The sequence below is a fragment of the Pinus tabuliformis genome, chromosome 3_1 (genome assembly GCF_031772625.1).
Source record: "Pinus tabuliformis cultivar Carrire ecotype Pingquan chromosome 3_1, CPIR1, whole genome shotgun sequence".
NCBI lineage: Eukaryota > Viridiplantae > Streptophyta > Pinopsida > Pinales > Pinaceae > Pinus > Pinus tabuliformis.
In genome coordinates this window covers 499,137,281-499,155,127 of record NC_142301.1, presented here as the reverse complement: position 1 = coordinate 499,155,127, position 17,847 = coordinate 499,137,281, and positions in this window count along the sequence as shown.

Here is a 17,847-nt window from a genome sequence, read left to right as displayed (position 1 = left end):
CTCCCTCTAGGCTCTGCGCTGCCACTGCGTCTGGGCCAACGTCTGCGTCTCTCTGGATGTCATTCTGTCCTCTCTTCCTTGTACTCTCTGGCCGAGGAAAAGACTCCTCACCAAATACTATCTCTGTCCCTCTCTGCAAAATATCACTATCAAAAATCTCTTCGGGAGCTACTCTGCTTCAAAAAATCAAACTTTTGATCTCCCCTCTATGTATTCTCCAAGTGCCCCTCAAGCCTCTTCTTATATTTCCTGTTGGACAACCAACAACCCAGATTAACTTCTAATCAAATGGCTTAGATCATTTTGGTTTGATCCTCGTCTTCTTCTAGAAGTTTCACCCACAGTTAGATTAATACCCTTTAATTATTTTAATTTCCTAAGTTTAAACTTAGGGTCCCATTAAAAATAATTAATTAGTTTAATAAAACTGTCTTCGGGTGGAATTTCCCAAAACGATTTATGGGTTTTGGAGAATGCATGTGTCTAAGCCTCCCTGCAAATTTTGAGACTTAGAGCACATCCGATGCTTCCAGAAATCAACAAAGTGAGCTTGTGTCTTGGTCTTGGAGTGGGTAATAGGTTAAAGGCCTTGGTCTTGGTATTTGTCAATTAGAATCTCTATAATAAGAATTTGTGCAGGTTTTCCTCTCAAAGAGTGAGAGGTTTTGGCCCTGGATGATAGCCTAATTTCTATGTCTCTTGTTTATTTATATTCATGTATTGATTACTGTTTGATGAAGAAGAACACTAATAATATAAGAAGAACAAGATCCTAACCTAAAGAAGTAAAAAACATTCACAAGCAATTACTAATCGAAGATAAATCACCTAATACTAATGCCCTAGATTTCTCAACATGGTATCAAAGCTAAGGTAACAGTTAAGGAAGGGCATCTGATCAAAGAGACACTCAAGGATCGAGTTTCAAGAATGGCATAAAAGCTAGTCGAAGGATATCAAAGCAAAAGTCCAAGATCTACATTGAAGAATCAAACCCTAGATCAAAGAAGGAAGTCTACTTCAAAAGAAGTATTGGGATCATCAAATAATCAAGGCCAAAGCCTTACCTCTACTAAAGGCAACTAGAAATCTATACTAGCAAAAGTGTTGGATCCTATAGTCATCATCAAAAGACCAAAAAGACCCTCTTCAAGTTGAAGAGATCTACAAAGCAAGGTAGCCCAAAGTATAGACATCCAAGAGAAGGAATTCAAGGGCTAAGATCACATCATCTTAGAGAAATTCGAAACCCCAGAAGCATTTTTGATCTACACTCATTCACCACCAAAGAAGTCAAAGTATCTTGAAGGCTAGAAGGCATTGTCATCATCTTCAAAAGCTATAAGGCAAGTTCCCTCCCATTGAAGCAAGGATTCCCTCCTTATCCTTGAAGAAGATCATCCGAGGAAGCATCAAAACATCCTCACCAATCACCATCAACAAACAGAGCTAGATCTAAACGCAGTGTCATCATAAAAGCGACAATTTCTTTTTATTGAAGAAGGGATTTCATTTGGAAGAAGATCATCCAAAAGGAGCACTAATACATCTTCTTCAACCACCATCAAAGTGATCAACTTGAAGATTTCATCTTCACTTGTCAAGTAAGTATCTTTCATTCTATAATCAAATTTGGTAAAATGACTTTGTTTGCAAGGAGATCTATAAGCTGGTTGGGTCATCGAAATTCCTTGCATGGAAAAGGAGGATAGACATAGTCCTCGAAGAAAGTGAAGTCATTGAACATATCAATGAAAAGGTCTCCTCTGAATACATGGAAAGGGATTCTTATGAAAGGTCCCCTCATATAGCAGTATTGGAGACATCAAAGAGATATATGATAAACTGGTAGAACTATTCTCTGAAGATGCAATAAAGAAAGGTCATATCACTTAGAGCTGATCTACACAAAATTGAAGGTATCAAAGAATGAATAAATATCTTCATAAGATCTCAACTGCAAGATCTGGGAGAGATGATAAGGAGATAATCATCATTGTTCTGCACTAACTGATGAACAAGGTAACAAATGTCTATGAGGATAAGAAGGCTATCCAATTCAACAACTTGTGGTTTCTAAGCAAGATAGGAGATGACAGGTTGAGGGCAAAAATATTGAAGGATCAAATGAAATGATTCAGACATTTTGTTGAAAGGAAGGAAGAACATAGCTAAGATTCAATGTTATTACAGGAAAGATTGTCCTAAGCTTAAGAAGGGAAATAACAAGGAAGATAGAGAAGAAGTCTATTTCACCGAAGAAGTGGAGGAAGCTAGAAGAGGAAACACATTAGAAGCAAGAGCTCATGTCATTACCATAAGGAAACAAAAGGACAGCGACAACAAAATCTATGGGAGTCAACTGTGAAGGTTATGTCTCTTGGGAACCTTATTAGAATCTTAAGAAAGGGAAGAAGTCATCCAAGACAAGTCTCACTATACATCAAGTCAAAAGGAAACATCTGCTGGATAGGGATATGCAAGATCCTCAAGATTCTCTAATGGAATCCTCATCGAAGGATTCATCGATCTAAAGAGGAAGCAAGTGTTTCATCAGGAACTACAACTTGTGGAATTCATGGAATGATCATATGATGATATAATAGATGAAGCAGATCAAAGGATTGAAGCTCTTTTAAGCCTAGATGACCTAATGGTAAATGAGGTATGTATGCTTGCATTCAATACTCTAATGTCATGTCATATGGTTGCAGGTAAAATTGATCACTGTTATATCTTGAGAAACATGATCAAAGGAAAAGGATCTCCTCCTCTGAAAGGATGCAAGAAGGTATAGGCCACACCAAATGAAATCAACATAATATGTCCTCATATAAAAATGAGGTGGTTGACAACAACTAGAGGAACTCTTATTGAAAGTTCTTGGGAATATCGTGTGTGAAGAAAGGAAGGAAGAGAGTGAGACATGCAACCATGGTAAAGGCAATCAACATCCGAAATACCAAAGAGATTTGACTAAGAAATCTCCCGGAAAGATACAAAGACTCTGATGGAAGTCTGAAAAGGATGGAGACCCTTGACAATGGATATCTTTGGGAGATGTGTCAACATGTATGCAGGACGTTGATGCAAACAGGAAGATGTCATGATGAAAGACCATCACAAAGGTAAGCCTGATTTAAGTATTCATTTCTTATTTTTGAACAAATATCTAGATGGGCTTATGCAAGACTACCAAAGGGAAGAACTGTGGATGACTTCCAAGAGGACCATATAGAAGGATGTAAGATCCTTCCAGAAAATATGGCATGAAGAAGGCAACGTGACATGAAGCAAGGCCACATGAAGACTAATGGATCACTTTCTGATGAAAGGAATAATGACATGACTGACCCATGGATGACAATGATAGATGGTTTGAGCCCTATGAGGAAGCCACAAAAGATGAAGACTCCTTGACAAAGAAAATAATGACATCGAAGGAAGGAGCTCTTCAAGCAGCTGGTTGAGGAGCTGTTGTAGGTCCCTAATTAAGAGGGAGCCTAAAAACAAGTTTCTTACTTGGAAGAAACTTGGAAATTCCTAAACGAAGAAGGAGCTTAGGTACATTCCTTCCATAGGAATGAGTACATTCTGTTATCGGGATCGATATGTCCTCCATAATTTACAGGGAGAGATAGACACATTATTCTGGTCTTCACCTGAGAAGACAAAATGGAGGATTGGGTAATCCTCTGGCATTCGATACTCTTTGAGGATGAGACAAGGCATCCAAGATAAGGGTAGTCGTGGACCAATATTCTTCGAGGATTGGCTATCCAAGATAAGAATAGTCCATAGTAGGTCATACTTTGTGAACACCTGAGTGGAGTATGTACCTTGAGAGACAATGATTATGGTGTCTACGAATCATTGGTCTCACCAGCATTGTGCACTGATCATGTGGATAGAGTTGTTAGTCAAGGACGTGCTATGTGACGATGTTGGTTGATATGATGCCTGACAGATGGGTTACCAATCCGATTCTTCTTATGGTAAATTCTTCAGATTGAGAATGACCAAGTACCATTATGAATACCCCCCTAATTAAGAGGGAGTCTTGTAAAATGTAACTAGATTTTGTCTTCATAATGACATGTAATTATGATCTTTGTAAATGATGAAAAGAAGAGAATAAAATTATTTTTCTAATGCCTTGCTTCATGGGTTTCATGTGTTGAAGGAAATGTAACTAGGTTAGGTCTCCATAAATATACTTTTGATATTTGTACTTATTCAAGAAAAGAAATATTATTTTTATAATATATGATATTGAGTTTCTTGCTCATTGAAATAGGTCTAGTACATGTTAAGTGCTATAGGTGAGTCAAATAGTCGAAAGGAAATGTTGAAGGCCTTAAGGGCATGTTACACCATGTATGATTATGTATTAAAGTCACGAGAATACCTCCAAGCAAAGTCAAGTCTCCTCCTATACAAAGGAACCATCAAAGAAGCTCCTTCAAGCATGTTACACCACCATAGAAACCATCTAAAGTCTGCTCAACAAGTTGGCCTACAAAGAGTTAACATGTCGGCCTTCTAGTCGGCCTAAAAGGAGGGACAGTCCTCTATAAATAGAGGTTGTCCAATCCATTACAATGCAATCGATAGCTCTGAGATCCGAGGGAGGAAGAGGCTAAGAAAAAGGACAAAAAGGAGGCCTTCTAGGGCAGCGAAGGAAGAGAGAAAGAAGCTGAATATTAAGGATTGTCTCTAAGGTGAACACACAGCCACACGTGTGAAAGGGGAAGGGTGTGCCTACGACCATAGCAACATAAACTCACTATTGGCACATCTATCTAATTGGACTAGGAAACTAGATCTTAAGGTCTCCTAATCAAGAGAAGGAGAAGGACACTCAAGCGAAGGAAGAAAAGAGCTTACTATATAGAAGAAGTCACCATACGTGTGAAAATCTAGGGCTACAGGACAGTCATATTAAGTCTGCAATCTTTGTGAAAGAGAAGAAGGCTCGGTTGGGAGGCAACAAGGTCATATTTTCGAGTTAGGAAAGATCCATCTCAAGCGAACGAAGAAAAGGTCAAGGTTCATCCTAGAGCATACAATCTAAAGTCTCTACAGTTGTCGGAAGAAGTGCCGAAGGGAGGAAGACAAAGTGCTTCAAGGACTTGGAAGGAGAAGGACGAAGTGTTGCAAGAGGAAGTAATCTTGAAAGGGCTTCACTTGTGCTTGGAGGATCTTCTTATCAAGGGTCTAGGGTTTGGCATTGATCAATAAAAGCTTCAATAAGAGAAATTCACGAAAGGGTTTTCCTCTCAAGAAAAGAGAGGTTTTGGCCTTGGCAGAGAGCCAACATCTTGTGTTCTTGTTCTTATGTTTTGGTAGCAATTTGATGAAGTACACACACATGCATTAATAATAAGAAGACGAAGATTAAGCTAACAAGAAAAAGTAAAAAGACTCCACAAATTATTATCAAGTAACGAAGAATCACACCACTTATTTGCCCTAGATTCTTCAACATCAAGGGCAATAGTTTTTATCTAGTTGGCTCCAACTGAGAGCCTTACGATTTATCATTAAAGTCAAATAATCAACGTCATTTATGAAGAACCCTTCTTGGGATGTGTCAAATGTACATGAGTATATTAAAATGTCTAGAAGCCCTTCGAAGACAACCACAGTCCTCCTCTCTTGAAGTCGGCCTCCAAACGAAGAAAAGATCACGTTGGCTTACCTAAATAAAGACACATCTATTCAATGCTCAAGTCAGCTCATGATATAGTCGAACTACTATATATACACGACTAGGGTCACCACAGGAGAGACAATCCAGAACTTCGTATGTTTTGGAGATTTCAACGAATAGTGGCAACGAAGAGTTTTGGATCACCTCTAATTTGAATATCCATCTCGGTGAGGATTACAGTTTGAAGGCTACAGTTCTGTGATGGTAAAGGGAATTTGGATCCCTCTAAGATTCATACCACAATGCCACTAAAAATGTGACTAGTTCAAATGCCTGGTTATGAAAAGAATGTGAATAGATAAGGAAGAGACAACAAGGATCTTTTCTGGGCTAACAAAATTTCGGATGTCTGAAAGAAGATCTCAGTTCTAGGAAGAAGTCTCGTATAATGAAGCTATAGAGATTTGATGCTATCTATGATGACATAACAGTGAGATTCAATGATCCCGCAATGATCACAGTTTGGTGATATGACAGCGATAAGTTTGTGAGATGACAGTGGCACGTAAATCCATTAATGCTATGTCTTGAAGAAGGTCGAAGCGGAAGAGGATTCTATAAGAAGGTAGACTATCAAGTGAGCTTGTGTCTTGGTCTTGGAGTGGCTAATAGGTTAAGGGTCTTGGTCTTGGTATTCGGCAATTGGCATCTATATAAGAAGAATTTGTGCGGGTTGTCATCTCAAAGAGTGAGAGGTTTTGGCCCTGGCTGATAACCTACTTTCTATGTCTCTTGTATATTTATATTCATGTATTGGTTACTGTTTGATGAAAAAGAACACTAATAATCTAAGAAGAAGAAATCTAAGAAGAAGAATATCCTAATCTAAAGAAGTAAAAATCATTCACAAGCACTTACTAATCGAAGAGAAATAACCTAATACTAATGCCCTAGATTTTTTAACAAAAAAGGCTTTATTTATACCTAAAGGTTGGCTTTTATACATAGTTCGCTCAATTGGTACTTGGCAGTACCCTAATTTCATATTAATCTTATTGAAAAGCTCGGAACCCTTAAGATGACAAAAAAGATTATCAATATAAGGGAAAGGGTATCAATTCTTGACTACAATTTTGTTCAAATCTATTTCATCGATACAAAGCCACCATGTCCCATCCTTCTTTGCGACCAACACAATTGGGCTCCCAAAAAGTTAGGAGTTGAATGAAAAGTTGCCCTTTTTTAGAAGCTCTCGAATTGATGTTTGATTTTTCGTTCTCCTAAAGAAAACATCAATATATTGGGCCATCAGTTAAAGGCGCATTAGATATCAAATAAACTAAATGCTCGACCTAGCGGTGAAGAAGCACCCTAAAGAAAACATCAATATATTGGGCCATTAGTTAAAGGTGCATTAGATATCAAATCAACTAAATTCTCGACCTAGCAGTGCAGAAGCACCCCGATAGGCGAAGTGAAGATATCTCGATATTCTTCCACTATCTTGTCCACCTACTTTCGTTGTGTAGAGAGGCCCCATGCACAAGCTATGTTGCTCGCAGTGATATTCCACTCAGCTTTTGATTGAATCATTAAAAGGCAAAATCTCTTGGTTTGAGAGATTACATTAAGAGATTGTTTCATCAAGATCAAATAAACTATGGTAATAAAAACTACCTCTAGGACCTGTTGCACCCAAATTGTCAAAGTTCCAGGGAAGCATAAGTACCAACACAATCGTATCACATATCAGCAGTCCATGTGTCATGGTTATCCCATTCTGCAAGTTATCTAATGTAAATAATCTTAGTAAAACCTTGAGTCTATGTAACAACATAGGTAAGCCTATAATTTTAATGACAAATTTCATCCTAGGAGGTTTTAACCTCGCTGATTACCTGTGTTTCTAGACACAGCTAATCAAGAGTTTTTTCCCTCCATCTTAAACCCTAAAGCTAGCGTGAAATTTATTGTCGAATTATTGGGTGAGTCCTAGTGTTTTTAGTCGACTGTTGCTGTAAAAGTGGTTTGGGAATAATTTAAGCTAGTTGGTTTAATTATTTTATTAGAAATCACTTGGTTTACTAAATCATATTGTGTCACAGATGGATTGTGTGTTTTGAAGGGCTAAGCCAAATGTGTAGTCCCTCTTTGAGTTTTGTAAATGTAAAATCTTATGTATTACAGGGTCAGAAAAATATTAATCCCCTCATGTGTAAATTAATTAATTTTTCTATCAAAATAATATTAAATCATAAACCAGAAAATTAATTTATTAGAATCATTTAAATTGTCTTAGGAAAATTAATTCTCCAAATGGAAAAAATCGTGGGTTTTAAAAGAGTAAATTTTTAAAGGTCCTCCACCAAGGGGATATTGTATATTTCAAGAAAATTTGGACTCTTGGACCTTGGTGGTTAAGTCAAAGTCAAAATTTTTAGAAAATTAGCTCAAAATAATTAATTTTGAGCTAATTAAAATGGAATTAAATGATAAATTCGAAAATTCCTCAAAAATAAAAAATCAAGGGCCAAGATTAAAAGATCTTGAAGTGTTTATCAATGGCCAGGATTATATTGACAAGGATCAGAGAAACTAGCCATTATTTTTCCATTTGGAGGATTTATTTATAAATTAGAAAGTCATTTGACTCTCTAGCATTTGATTTCTGGCTAAGAAATTGTTGTTGAAGCATTCATGTAAACTATTGTCCCACTATGAACTATTTTTCTATCATAATAAAGACTTTGGGGTGCAACTCGAAGTGTCCATGTTCATTGATTTGTGGTATGTACTGACTGCAAGCTTTCTTATGTCATGCTAATAAATGGTAAGATTTGTTTTTCATTAGATGGAGATAAAATCATGCTATTGGGATTTTTGGGCTAATCTTACATGATTTGATTTGCCATATGATTAACAAAATGTCTTGAGATAAATACAGTCTTTGCAGGTACTTCAATCCTTGGTCTCCAACTTCACAAACTGTTAGCAAAGGATTAACTTTGTTTGGATCATGAATATTTGTGTGGTGGATTAAATCTTCGTTAAGACTATAATATGCATGGGGTTTCTAAACTATTTTTAGCCATTTATCAAAGAAAATAACCATAAAAAATAAAAATATTTCTCAAAAAATTTAAATTTCAAAACCCTTATATACTAGTATATTTGAAAAAGTATTTTTGCTAATTGGGGTTTTGGGGTTTGAAGATTTTGTATGCATTTGGGGTCTGGGTGTTTTATTTTCATTTTTACAGGTTATATCAAGATAAGAGGTTGAAGTAGAGCTAGATCTAGGCCCTTTAGGGTAAGATCTAGTCTCTAGAATTTTTTTGCAAGGTCAACAGCCATTGAGAAACTTGCAACAAAATTCAGATTTGGAAGATAATTTTTTTTCAGAAGCAAGGGTTTCAGTTTTTGTCCTTCTCGAGCCCAGATCTAGCCCTCCCAAGGTCAATGTTTTCCTCCTGAGCCCCCGCATCACCCTTCCAAGGGCATGCATCATTTTTTTGGCCTCTTGGAGGCAGGTCGTAGCCTCTAGGGACCTCAGCCTCCCCTTCTGAGCACAACGTTGGGGCTTTAGGGCCTTAAAACGCCTAGTTGTGGGCCCTATGCCTGTAATATCCCTTATCAGGAATATACCTCAAACACAAGCAAACTCCAATCAGAGATGCACTGGGAGGGCATTTACCAGATATGTCGCCTTTGAAAAGAGGACGAGATCCAGAGGCTACCTGGTCCTTTCCACACTCTGTCTAAGGGTATAAGAGAAACACACAAGTGGTATAATAACCGAGAATGCTCAAGAGATACAAATAACAATGATGCAACGTATAACAATAAAACCATAAGCAGATACTCAAGAAATGCAGAGAGAATGCTAAGCCATTTTATTACGCTGAGTAATAGAATGAGTACAGGAGGTGATCAGGAAGATGGCACCTCGACTTGCACGAGGCAATTGAAGAAATACACTCAGAATAGCAAAGGAATGGCCCCTCTCTAAACTGCGTCCCAACTACTGGAGAACTGATGTGCTGTTGCTACTGCTAGAAATCAAATGAGGATTTGGGGCTGCTCCCCTACTCAGAAAAGGCAGAAACTCTGGAATCAGACTCTACTCAAGAAACCCAAAAAGCTTTTCTGAAATGGCCGACCTCCGAAAATCACCCCCTTGGGGTTCTGCGCAGTCCTTCAATGCTTTATGCTGCCACTAAATGAAACCCCTCCAGAAATCTGAAACCTCTCCAATGTGCAAGGGCTAATCCCCTTCTTTATCTCTCAGCACAAATCCTACTGCAAACCCACAACCCAGAGCTCCTGCCAGAAAGAACTGCGTGCCCCTCTCAGTGCTGCGTAATCCTCCAAAACACTGATGAAGCTGATGCTAAAATGCTGATGAAACTACCACTGAAATGCCAATGGAAATACCTTGCTCGAGCAAGCACTCGAAGTCCCCCGGGGCTAAGGGTGAGATCTTCAAACGGAGACACTCAATGCACTAAACAGTGTTGCAGACTAGCTAAACAGCCAGCGTGCTCCAAGTCAAAATGACTATCACAAATGCTCATAATCGAATGATCAAAATGAGGGGACTCCTCTATCTTTTATAGCCTTTGCCTCTCTCAATCCCAAGGCTCACCTCCTCCTGCGTGATTCCCCTCTTGCCACGTGTTTCTTCCCTCCATGTGTCTGCGTGGGCTCCATTTCTGCGTCCCCCTTTGGCCCCCTTGGCTCCCCTTTAAGTCACAACGTTGTGCTACTAGGAAGTGACTTTTTATTCTAAAATTGAGTTATGTCCCGCTTCCTCACTTTTTTATTTACAAATAACTATAGAAGGCAAAAATTGAACAAAATCGAATATTCCAATTAGCCATGGCTAATTAAGAATATTACAGTCTCCCCCAGCAAAATGTTGCTTGTCCTCAAGCAATTGAAGTGATGGATGCTATAGAATATTCTCACTCTCCCAAGTGGCATCCTCATCCGGCAAATTCTTCCACCTCACCAAGAATTCCCGAACCGTCCTGCTCCGCAACTGCCTCTCCCTGGTATCAATGATAGACTCCAGCTGCAATACCAAATGCCCCTCATCATCCATGGGTGGTAGCTCATCTGTCACTGCCACCTGCTACCCCAATGCCTTCTTCAGGCATGATACATGAAAAATGTTATGAATCTTGCTGCCTTGGGGCAACTCCAACTCATATGCAACCTGTCCAATCCTGCGTATCACACTGTATGGCCCATTAAAGCGGAGCTTGAGCTTCTCAACCCCCTTCTGCTTTAGTGACAACTATCGGTATGGCTGTAATCATAGGTAGACCGTGTTCCGTACCTCGAACTGTCTCTCCACCCGACCCCTGTCAGCATACAGCTTCTGCTGGTTCTGCGCTGTAGCCATGTTATCCTTGAGAGCTCGGAGGATATCCTGACTCTCTTGGATCCAAATCTTGGCTCTAGGAGCCCTGCTATCACCAAACATCATGTCAACAAAAGATAAAGGATAATACCCATATAAAGCATAGAATGGTGACATACCAATGGACATGTGATGTGAAGTATTGTAGCAGTACTCCCCCTGATGCAGCCACTTCAGCCATGCTCGCTGCTGCCCACTGACATAGTTACGCAAGTAGCCCTCCAGCCACTTGTTAACTATCTCTATCTGCCCATCCATCTGTGGGTGATAACTGGTACTCAGTGTCAACTCCGTCCCCACCAACCGGAAAAGCGCCTGCCAAAACCCGCCCATGAAACGGCTGTCCCTATCACTGACGATGGTCTTAGGAAGACCATGTAGCCTAAAGATCTCCCTAAAGAACAGCTCGGCCACCTGTGCTGTTGTATAGTGTGCGGATATGGCAAAAAAATGTGAGTACTTTGTCAATCGATCAATGACGACAAAGATACAATCCTTGCCCTGTACCATGGGCAACCCTGTGACGAAGTCCATCGAAATACTCTCCCATTTCTCCTCCGGAATGGGAAGAGGTTGCAATAAACCCGCGGGATGGCTCATCTCTCCCTTGTTCCTCTGGCAAACATCGCACTCCCGGATGTGTTGGAGTACATCCTCCTTGAGGCCCTTCCATGAGAACCTCTCTCTAATGGCCCTGTAGGTTTTGGTAAACCCCTGATGTCCTGCCAAAGGTGAATCATGTGATGCCTGGAGTATCTTCTTCTTGAGCTGAGACCCCTCAGTCAAGAAGATCCAGTCCCTGTAATAGATAATCTCATCGACCACCCTGTACCTATCATCTACCACCTTCCCATCCAGAACCTCACATGCAAACTTGTCCTTGGAGTACTCTACTAAGAGTCGAGCCCTCCAGTCTGTATCCAAGCTCATAAGATACAACGTGGCTGGTCCACGTGAAATGGCATCTGCTACCACGTTGTTCTTACCCTTGACACACTCAATGTCAAAGTCATATGCTCGGATCTTACTGATACACTTCTGCTACCTCTCCTATAGTTGCCTCTACTCCAAAAAGAACTTGAGGCTGTTGTGATCAGTCCTCACCCTGACCCTGTTACCCACCAAACACTGTCGGTACTTAGCCAATGCATGCATGATGGCCAGCATCTCCTTGTCGTATATAGAATACAATATCTTGTGCGGAAGGAGCTTCCGGATCTCAAAGGCTATAGGGTGACCTCCCTACATCAATACTACGCCAATCCCCTCTCCCGACGCATCACACTCCAAAACAAATGGCTGCGTAAAATCTAGCAACGCAAGCACTGGGCAGCTGCTCATAACCTCCTTGAGCCTGTCAAAGGCTCGCTGCGCTGTATCCGACCAACTGAATACCCCCTTCCTCGTCAAATTTGTCAGGGGTGCAGCAAGTTGTGAGAAACCTTTGACGAAATTCCGGTAGTAAGTACAAATGCCAATGAATCCTCGAAGTTCTGTCACGTTTCTCGGCTTCGGCCATTCCCTGATGGCCCTGATCTTCTCCTCATGGACTCTCACTCCATCCACCCCTATGATGTGTCCCAGGTACAACATCTCCGTCAACCCAAACTCACACTTGGAGATTTTGGCATAGAATTGTTGCTCCTGTAAGATATGCAATATTGTCTCAATGTGCTAGAGATGCTCCTCCCAAGTCCTGCTGTAAATGAGAATATCATTGAAGAATACCAACACAAACTTCCTTAAGTGACTACGAAAGATGTGATTCATGCAGGACTGAAATGTAGCTGGGGCGTTGGTTAGCCCAAAAGGCATCACCAAGAACTCAAAGTGCCTATAGTGACAGCTGAAGGTGGTCTTAGGAATGTCCTGCTCCCTCACACAAATCTGATGGTACCCAGATCTCAAATCAATCTTTGAGAAGAAACGTGCCCCTCTCAACTCATCAATCATGGGTATGGGGTACCTGTTCTTCAGGGTCTTCTTGTTCAGGGCCCTGTAGTCAATGTACATCCCCAGTGTACTGTCCTTCTTCGTCACCAACACCACAGAAGAAGCAAAAGGACTTGTGCTCAATCGGATGTGCCCAAGAACCAGCAACTCCTGGATAGCCCACTCAATCTCATCCCGATAGGCCTTGGGGTGCCTATAGGGGGTGGTAATCACGGCCGGTATGCCCTGCTCAAGCTCAATGGTGTGCTCAAATCCCCAATCCGGTGGCTGTCCTGGTAGAATCTCCCCAAACACTATGGCATACCGATCAAGGATAGACTATATCTCTGGATGTATCGTCTGCCCTGTAGTCCCTGCCTCTGATGCACGCAGCTCCACTGCCCACTCTATGTCTCCCTTCTGGAAGACTACCTCCATCCGATGAGCCGAAACAATCTGAGGCGGATATGTGTGTTGTCCCCGTATCTCCTCATGCCTCCTTGTCTTCTCATCATCCCACTCCATCTCTAGGGTCTTCCAATCCGTCGTGACCTTCCCTAGAGTGATAAGCCACTGAACACCCAGTATCATGTTGGTGTCCGGAATATCGACCACGAAAAAGTGGTCAGTCAATGTGTAGGTGCCCATCGTCACTGAAAGCTCTGGAACATAATGAGCACACGTCATGGTCTGATCTCCTGAAACCAAGACTGAAAATCCATCGAAGCTCTCCGTTGGTATACCTCTTCGCTCAACCATCTGTGCATCGATGAAGTTGTGGGTCGCCCCACTGTCAACCAAAACTGATACTCGCTGGCCACATATTGTCCCTCGTACACGTAACGTTAGATACTTGCGAACTCCTCACAATGCTGCAAGGGCCCCTCCGGTGGGTGCAAAAGATGCACCACCTGTTGCTGGCGATGGAGGTGGCAAAGGTCCCTGTATGGCATGGATATCTCCTGCCTCCACATCATCCTAGTCATCCTCTACTCCACTGCTCTCAGAGAAGACCTCAATAAAATGTGTTTTGCCAATAGCACATCTATGTTTCGGTGCCCACGACTCCTGACATGTGAAGCACAACCGCTTCTTCTTCAGCTCCCTCCTAGCATCGTCATCAATCTGCACTCGCCTTGGATTCCCCTTTGGAGGTGAAATCCTCACATCCTTCTCCTTGGACTGGAAAGTTTGCCTCTGGGGGTAAGGTGTCCAGGTCTTGGGTAAGACATCCTGTAAGTCCCGGGTCCTGATGATAGCTTCCTGGAGTGTGGCTGGTCTAGTGGATCGGACTAGACCCCGAAGTGGCTCTGCTAACCCTTCAACATACATATAGACCCTCTGTGCCGTGGATAGGTCTGGCACCATCACGGAGACCCTCAAGAAATCTGCAATGTAGATCTCTGGGCTCCCTGTCTGTTTGAGCCCTGTCAACTCAACAAAATGCTGCTCAGGATCCCTCTAATCAAATTGCTCCATCAATCTCCTGGTAAACTCAGCATATGTCGTCACTGTGGAGTGCCCGAGTGTAACCATCCCATGAAACCACCAATCTTGGGCCTCACCATCCAAGTGCAATGTTGCCACCTTGATGGCCTCTGTCTCCGACATCTAGTTAAGCTGAAAATAAATGTCCAGCTTCTCCACCCAAGACTTTGCCGAATTGTTTGATGAACCATCAAACTTAGGCAAGTGGAATCTACTCGATGCACAGTGGGTGTCACCATCATGGTAATCCCGGTACCCTCTGTGATGGTCGCGGGGTCTACTATCCCAGTAGAGCTGAACAAAATCTCTGAATGGGAGGGCTTTCCTAAACTCCTGCCCATAGGCCTGGTACTCTGCAAAATAATCGCCCATATGTCTGGGCTCTGCCTCCTGCTAGGCTACGGCCCCCTGTGTCTGCTCCTAAGAAAGTGAGCATGGTAGAGCGTGTAGGGGCATGTGAGGCCACCTGCTGTGCACTGTCACGCTGCTCTGGAAAGTGGTGGGATGCGCCCGATCCCTCACCAACTTGGAAAAACCGTGGGCTCTCATGTTGTCTGGCCTCTACTACCGTGAATCTCTACCCCAACACCTCAATCTGACTCGATAGATCCTGCATTGATTTGAGGAGCATATCCGCAAATCTCTTCCCGTCATCATCTGCCATCGAAGCCTCCTGCTTTGCGTCCACCACAGGCTCCCTTTGTTCTGTGTCTACCACAGGCTCCTCTTGTTCTGCGTCCACCACCGAAACACAGTCTCCCTCTCCGTAAGTGTTCTCCAACCTACGCCTAGTGTCTCTGTACTTCCGACCTCTATAACAGATATAGGGTTTTTCCCCCGGTGTCATAGATCGCTAGATCCACAGGCTAAGCCAGATCTATGCTCTGATACCACTGTAATATCCCTTATCAGGAATATACCTCAAAGACAAGCAAACTCCAACCAGAGATGCACTGGGAGGGCATTTACCAGATACGTCGCCTCTAAAAAGAGGACGAGATCTGGAGGCTACTTGTTCCTTTCCAGACTCTGTCTAAGAATATAAGAGAAACACACAAGTGGTATAATAGCCAAGAATGCTCAAGAGATACAAATAACAATGATGAAACGTATAACAATAAAACCATAAGCAGATACTCAAGAAATGCAGAGAGAATGCTAAGCCATTTTATTATGCTGAGTAATAGAATGAGTACAGAAGGTGATCAGGAAGATGGCACCTCAACTTGCACAAGGCAAGTGAAGAAATACACTTAGAATAGCAAAGGAATGGCCCCTCTCTACTCTGCGTCCCAGCTGCTGGAGAACTGTTGTGCTACTGCTACTGCTAGAAATCAAATGAGGGTTGGGGTTGCTCCCCGCCTCAGAAAAGGCTGAAACTCTGGAATCAGACTCTATTCAAGAAACCCAGAAAAACCCAGAAAGCTTTTCTAAAATGGTCGACCTCCGAAAATCACCCCCTGGGGTTCTGCGCAGTCCCTCAATGCTCTGCGCTGCCACTGAATGAAACCCTCCAGAAATCTGCCTAAAACCTCTACCAAACCTCTCCAATATGCAAGGGTTGATCCCCTGCTTTATCTCTTAGCACAAATCCTACTGCAAACCCACAACCCAGAGCTCCTGCCAGAGAGAACTGCGTCCCCCTCTCGGTGCTGTGCAGTCCTCCAAAACGCTGATGAAACTGATGTTGAAATGCTGATGAAACTACTACTGAAATGCCAATTGAAATACCTTGCTCGAGCAGGCACTTAAAGTCCCCCAGGGCTAAGGGTGAGATCTTCGAACGGAGACACTCAATACACTAAATAGTGCTGCAGACTAGCTAAACAACCAGCGTGCTCCAAGTCGAAATGACTATCACAAATGCTCATAACCGAATGATCAAAATGAGGAAGCTCCTCTCTCTTTTATAGCCTTTGCCTTTCTCAATCCCAAGGCTCACCTCCTCCTGCGTGATTCCCCTCTTGCCACGTGTTTCTTCCCTCCATGTGTCTGCGTGGGCTCCATTTCTGCGTCCCCCTTTGGCCCCCTTGGCTCCCCTTTAAGTCACAACATTGTGCTACAAGGAAGTGACTTTTTATTCTAAAAGTGAGTTATGTCCCCCTTCCTCACTTTTTTATTTACAAATAACTATAGAAGGCAAAAATTGAACGAAATCGAATATTGGCTAATTAGAAATATTCGATTTTGTTCAATTTTTGCCTCCTATAGTTATTTGTAAATAAAAAAGTGAAGAAGGGGGACATAACTTACTTTTAGAATAAAAAGTCACTTCCTAGTAGCACAACATTGTGACTTAAAGGAAGTGACTTTTTATTCTAAAAGTGAGTTATGTCCCCCTTCCTCACTTTTTTATTTACAAATAACTATAGAAGGCAAAAATTGAACAAAATTGAATATTCCAATTAGCCATGGCTAATTAGGAATATTAGAATGCCACACGGCTGCCCTCCTCTTCCCCAAACGGCTTCTCTTTAGGGAGGTCGTCCTCTTTTTTGGCCCTTGTTTGTCTCCTAAACCTTAGCGTCAAGCCTTTCTGGGCTTTCCTCCTCCAACGTTGCATATTTTCAGCCTCCTCTAGCCTCATTGACACCCGATCTACCTTTCTACCCTCCTTATCCCCAAACATTGGCCTTCATTGGCTTAGCATTGGCTTTTCTTGGCCATTTTCTGCCCTAGTTTGTCATGAACCCTAGATCTAAAGTTTTGCACTGAATACTTGATGGTTTTGCAGGTTTTGAAGCTCAAAAATTATATTTTTCAAGTGACAACTTGACCCCAAAGTTTCAACACATTTTGACCAAGGGATCTTAAGGAACTTGGGCCTAGAGTTTGACCTCTAGACCCTAATTTATCTTTGTTTTATTACAACAATTTAATTAGTAATAATTTAACCCTAAAATCACATGCTATATGGTCAAAATTGTTTAGATTTGCAAAATTTTCAGTTTTATGAATTTTGGCCACTTTGGCACTTTAGAACTAGCCTAGACCTAGCTTTTAAGCTTCCTAGAATTTACTACATAACCGAAAAATTCAGATCTGAAAATTTCTAAAGCAAACACTTAATGAAGGTCAAAATTTTGACTTTTCAGTTTCCGGCAAAATTTTACTATTTTTGGGCATTTTGGGCATTATCTTTAGTATTGCTAGCTTGCTGATCTATCATTTGTTTCCTACTGTAATAAACATATCAGTTCTGAAATTTGCTGAGTCATACTCTTTAAAAGCCCTAAAATATTAATTTTTCAAGTTTCGTTGCATTTTTGCGTAGATTGGTCATTTATTCTTGGCATCATTAGCTTGGTTATCTGTGGTTATTTACTTTTGTAATTAATATTTCAGATCT